The sequence below is a fragment of the Mercenaria mercenaria genome, chromosome 3 (genome assembly GCF_021730395.1).
Source record: "Mercenaria mercenaria strain notata chromosome 3, MADL_Memer_1, whole genome shotgun sequence".
In the NCBI taxonomy this organism is placed as follows: domain Eukaryota; kingdom Metazoa; phylum Mollusca; class Bivalvia; order Venerida; family Veneridae; genus Mercenaria; species Mercenaria mercenaria.
The window spans coordinates 47986485-47992484 of NC_069363.1; the positions used below are offsets into that span (position 1 = coordinate 47986485).

Consider the following 6000-nt stretch of genomic DNA (forward strand, 5'->3'; position numbering starts at 1 on the left):
ATACTTCATGAGCTAGGCGTGTCACAAGGTGAAAATGTGCATTTTTGACTATTTCAGGGGCCATAACTCTAAAAATAGGGGCGGAGCCAGACGAAAAATAAAAGGTGCGCAAGTTCATATCAAGATAAAGACTCATGCAAGGTTTCATCAATTTATATCAAATACTTTTTGAGCTAGGCGTGTCACAAGGTGAAATTGTGCATTTTTGACTATTTCAGGGGCCATAACTCTAAAATTAGGGGGCGGAGACAGACGAAAAATAGAAGGTGCGCAAGTTTATATCATGATAAAGACCCATGCAAGGTTTCGTCAATTTATATCAAATACTTTTTGATGCGAATGGTAGTCTACTTCCTTAAATTATGTTAAATAGCATTAAATATCTAGAGCGCAGCAAAGCGTGGCATAACCACCTGATGTTTAAGGTTACAAGAGGGAAAGTAACACTTAGGTAACAGGAGGGGGCGAGTAACACTAAGAGAATATTTCCAGGAGGGGGCGAGTACCACTAAGAGAATATTTCCAGGAGGGGGGAATAACACTTAGAGAATATTTCAATGTGTGTCCCGGTGGGGTGAAGGGTCATATGGCAATGTAATAAGGTTGTGGGATTTGGGCGTGTGGAATGTTTTATGCGGCGCGTAATATGTTCGGACAGACAAACAGACAACAGACCTAAGGAACTAGTACCACACGTCCTTCTTACTTGAGTAAAATTTCATCAAGAAGTATTGTTGTGTATTCCTAGGATACGGCGAAAACGAAATTTATAAATGGACAAAGTTTGTTAAGATACTGACCTTCTTGCATACCATGTATCTGTTATTTGAAAAGATATGAGTCAGTCCGACAGTTGTAAGAGAATATATTTTTATGCCCCCCTTCGAAGAAGGAGGGGTATATTGTTTTGCAGATGTCTGTCGGTCGGTCGGTATGTCGGTTGGTATGTATACCAATCCGTTTCTGGATGATAACACAAGAACTCTTGGGCCTAGGATTATGAAAGTTGATCAGTAGGGCAAAGATCGAGGTCACAGTGACCCAGAACAGTTTTACGGTTTCCGGATGATATCTCAAGAATACTTTGGCCTAGGATCATGAATGTTGATAGGGAGGTTGGTCATGTCCAGCAGATGACCACTATTGATTTTGAGGCCAATAGGTCAATGGTCAAGGTCACAGTGACCAGGAACACTTAAACAGTTTCTGGATGATAACTCAAGAACGCTTAGGCCTAGGATACTGAAAGTTGATAGGGAGGTTGGTCATGACCAGCAGATTACCAAAATTGATTTTTATGTCAAAGGTCAGGTCACTTTGGCCAAGAACAATAAAACTTCTTTGCACAGTGACCAAATAATTTCTGTTCCTTTTGCTATTACTGAATGCATTAAGGGGGCATTTCGTGTTCTACGAGCTCTTGTCTTCTTTTTTTACATTATATATCGCATAGAATTCAGCGCAGATAGAAAAAAAAATATTTTCTCGCTATCTTAATATATTACCCAATACATCTTCACACATAAATCACTTTCATACTTAAACACCTGAAATGGTATACATAATAGATGTAAAATTATCTTGATATCAAACATGTTATTTACGAAATTCACATTCAAGTTTGTGAGAACCGCAAAATGTGTTCATATATTGTTTGTTTTCTATCTTCAGTCAATGTGAATTTAGAACAGTTGAGAAATGTAAACTAATTGATACTTTAGCACCACCGTTGCTAAATTACTGCTAAGAAATTGTGGTGAAAATGAAGGTAAAAATATAGAACTGATGGACACGAAATTCTGGTGGAAAATAACTCGACATCTGTAGATGGATTATATGAAAAGCTTGATATACTGACATAAAAAAATTCTTAGACATATAGAACAAATTGAAAATTTGTTGACGTCAAAAAAAAAACAAAAACAAACAGGTATATATAACGGTACTTTACGGAATGAATAGAATTATGTTCCCAAATACCAGGTAAAGTAAGGATTTGTATATATACCCCACATTCTAGGCCTATATAGTTAGTGGCAATATTATATAGGAGGGAGGTTATACTCAGTCATATAATGAGTAACTAGCTGCGCCCTTTTTCTGTGATTAAGCCGCCTCTTAGGCGCAGTAATTTTCTGATGTACGTTGCAGTATATCCTCCCTTAAATATTGCCACAAACTAATAAGCTTAGAATGTGGAGTTGCGGTGTGCATGTAACTATGTTGTATAACACAAGTAAGAGCCAGGTCCACAATATCATGTATAGTGAAGAGGCCGGGCCAATAATTCTGTATCGGGCAAACCGAAAACCTGAAACAACCTGACCCTAAAGTATTTATTACATTGCATTTTGAGACCATTACTCGAGACACAGATATTTGGCTCTAAAACTCAGTTCACGTACATGATTCATGGACAGACAATTTCCACAGGTGATGATGAAAAATACCGACGAAAATATATTATAGAGGCGCATATGAACGGGTAAAACAAACATGAAAAGGACACTTGGTTCAAGAACATATAATTACGCAGACCGTATCGGCAGCTAATGTACTATACACCAAACTATACATGTATATTTCCGACATTCACAGGTAAACACACATTAGTAACACATAAACGCCTTGGGATTTAGGAGAGACGCGTTGACTCCTAACTGGAACAATGTCATTTTCACAAAATGCAATCACAAATAAAATCCTCACCTATTTTTCTGTGAAATGTTTACCACAAATGTATTCTCAGAAGCACAACATATGATTTCAAGAGGTGCCCATTTGAGAATACATATGTTGGATCACTCCGTGAATGATTATATCAGGAAATTTCTGCGTGTACCGAAATTCTATTTGAATGAACAACCTAAAGAAATAACGTTTTACTGAAAACATTTTGCAAATAAACTGTAGGCTTAACACCAGCTTGATCGATTTTATTTTTAATACCCATCTATTAACTTGGTTACATGTTATAAAACTTCGCGTTAAAGTTATTGTAAATGAGTAGGTAAAACCAAAGTTTCCCCGATGTATGGTTTGGAAAATGGTTAAACTCAATTTCTAGTAGATCCACCTTTTACTAAATACACAAAACTGACAAGATTAGATGTCTCGGGTATCAGTTCATACTGTCCAATATCAAATATGCTTCAATGTAAAGTCTGTATCTAATCTATAACAAGTCTTAGAGCGCCTTGTAAAATTCATATGCCTCTACGCTCTTTCTAAGTTGCAGTTCCGGTATCATGACCTTGTGGTTCTACGTAGCCGAGATCACTGACTTCGAATTACTTGCCACCCATAAGGGTCCGAGTCTTACTCGGGTTGTTCAATTCTTCATGTGAGGAAGCCATTCAATTTGCTAACGGAAGGTCGGTGGTTTCACCCTTGTGCCCGCCCGTGATGACATAATGCGTGGAGCATCACCTGTGGGACTTCCTCAACCACCAATGCAGGAAAAGCGTAATATGACCCATGACTGTGTCGGTGCGACGTTAAACCCAACAAAAATTAAAAGCAGTTTTAATCATTCTGACCTTTGAAATACTGAGCCATAACACCATAAGGAATAAACAATCTTCTACTGAAGTTAGAAGGCAATAGGCCAAAGTGGTCTTAAGTTCTGTAACAAAGCTATTTTCAGTCTTGATGTCACGGTAACCTTGACGTTTGACCTACTAACCTCCAGTATAAAAACGAGTTATCTACTGACTACTGTCAATCATCATATTTTATTTGACATCTGTAGCTCAAAGCATTTATTACCTTTTGAGCGGACATTGGTTTCATGGTCACTGTGACCTTTTCCTTTTACCTCTAAAACGATGCTGGTTATTCACTGGCTACAAGCAATTACCTTGTAAAGTCTGGCGACTGTTAACCAAAACATGCTTTACTTACTAAGCGGAAGTCTTTTCAATCACGAGGTCACGTCATCTTTGACCTACTACTCCCCACCCCCAACCCCCCAACGCACTCACACACATACACTCTTTGCTGAGCATAGGTAAGCATCCAAATGAACTTTGAAAATTGTAGGCGAAATTATTTTCTAGTTGGCGAAAAGCCAAACGCTCGAGCGACCGATAAAAAGACCGGCCATGAGCAAAACCAATATACCAAATTCCACAAAATAGGAGACGTGGAAACTTCACATGTCGCTCAACAGGACAAAAATGAAACTGCAAGCTCAGTTTGTTGAGCCTGTTCACGGACGGTAGTGGAAATGCATGCTTCCGTCCACACCCTCTAGCCCCGGGTTGTACAGTACTACACTTTTGACTACACTTTTTTGCTTATACATCTACCAAAATCAATTCAGAGACACCCGCAGATGTATTTATACGGTGCTGCACATGGGATAAGAAATGATACGCTAGAGTGTAATTCTATGAAAGCGCATGTTAGAATAATGGGCTTGTCCTATACTACGACAAAATGGGCAGAACTAATCTAGAACTTAGAAAGGTTGCTTAATTGACTGATTTGTTATACAATAATTTACAGTTTATAATAAAAATATACTGTCAGAAAACACCTACCTAAACTAGACCAATATCCGACTTCAGTTTGAGAAATATTTTGTGAAAAAAGTAATCACTACAAAACCGTTATTATTTCCAACTGCATTCATTCAAAAAAGTAATGCGTAGTATATGTACAAAACTTCCTTCTAGGGCTTACTCAATTGAACAGCAAAAATTGTTCAACTGTGTCGAATATAGCGATCAATTACAAGTTTTAAAGCGACTAACCCACACATTGTTGTTTCAAATTTCAAAAACTAAAACGTTTGCTATAATTCCCTATATACTGCATATTCGATGTTCTTATAATGCATTTTTCATTGAATTCTGTTGAAAGTCGTTGTTTGCCTTATAAATATAAGATAAAAACATTCGTCTACAATTTTGATAAAGGTTTCCCGGTTTATAAAAATAAACAAGAGGGCCATGATGGCCCTAAATCGCTCACCTGTTATCATTGCACTTGAGGACAGGAAGGTCCTCAGAAAAATATCTAAGTCCAAAGGACAGGAATGACAAAGGGAAGAAATTTAACCAAAAAGAAAAAAAAATCTTACAAGGTATAGATATGTCAAAATACACCTAAAAATTGGAGGTACCATCCATGTTGTACCACAGAAAAGTGGTCTCGGTTTTTCCCTAATGCCAATAATAAAAAAGTTACTAAAAATAAGCTATTTATAGTAACGGAAAAGGGAAGTAATTAAAAAAAATATTGTAAGTGAACAAAAGAAGGATCTGCCAAATAAATCTGTTGACATAAATGAAATTTCAAATCAGTATCTTCATTATATACCCGTTTTAATTTGAAATAAAGGGAGGTAATTTGACATAAAATCAGTCCATAATTATCTACCCTGATTGTCTCAGTCCAACTAATAACAATAATGAAATTTTAAATAAGTCCTATAAGTACTTACTGATATAAATCCATTTTGATTACAATCAGGGGAGGTAATCAGATATAAAATAACTCTGGAACCTACGATTGGATCTGATTTGTCATGGAATCCAAGATTTATTGTTGTTGAAGATATTTTGGAAGTTTTGTATCAAATAAAAACATAAATGAAGTCTCTATATGGCTGCAAAAGCCAAAATAGCCGATTTTGGACCTTTAAGGGGCCATAACTCTGGAACCAATGATGGAATCTGGCCAGTTGTATGCAAGTTTGGTTAAAATCAAACCATAAATGAAGCTGCTATTGTGCAGACCATAACTCTGGAACCCATTATGGGATCATGCCAGTTCTAGAAAGGAACCGAGATCTTATGGTGACACAAGTTTTGTGCAAGTTTGATTAAATTCAAATCATAAATGAAGCTGCTATTGTGCAGACAAGGTCAAAATAGCTAATTCTGGCCCTTTCAGGGGCCATCACTCTGGAACCCATAATGGAATCTCGCCAGTTCAACAAAGGAACCAAGCTCTTATGGTGATACAAGTTGTGTGCAAGTTTGGTTAAAATAA

General features: G+C 37.0%; 1 protein-coding gene across 1 annotated transcript in view; it reads right to left on the minus strand.

Annotated features, from left to right (window-relative positions):
* LOC123523507 (uncharacterized) overlaps positions 1–4770 on the minus strand; it is a 116549-nt gene extending 111779 nt beyond the window's left edge. Inside the window, exon 1 of the mRNA XM_053538394.1 lies at positions 4545–4770. The gene's annotated coding sequence lies outside the window, so the exon portion shown is untranslated. The remainder of the gene's footprint in view (positions 1–4544) is intronic.
* Between the last annotated feature and the right edge of the window lie 1230 nt (positions 4771–6000).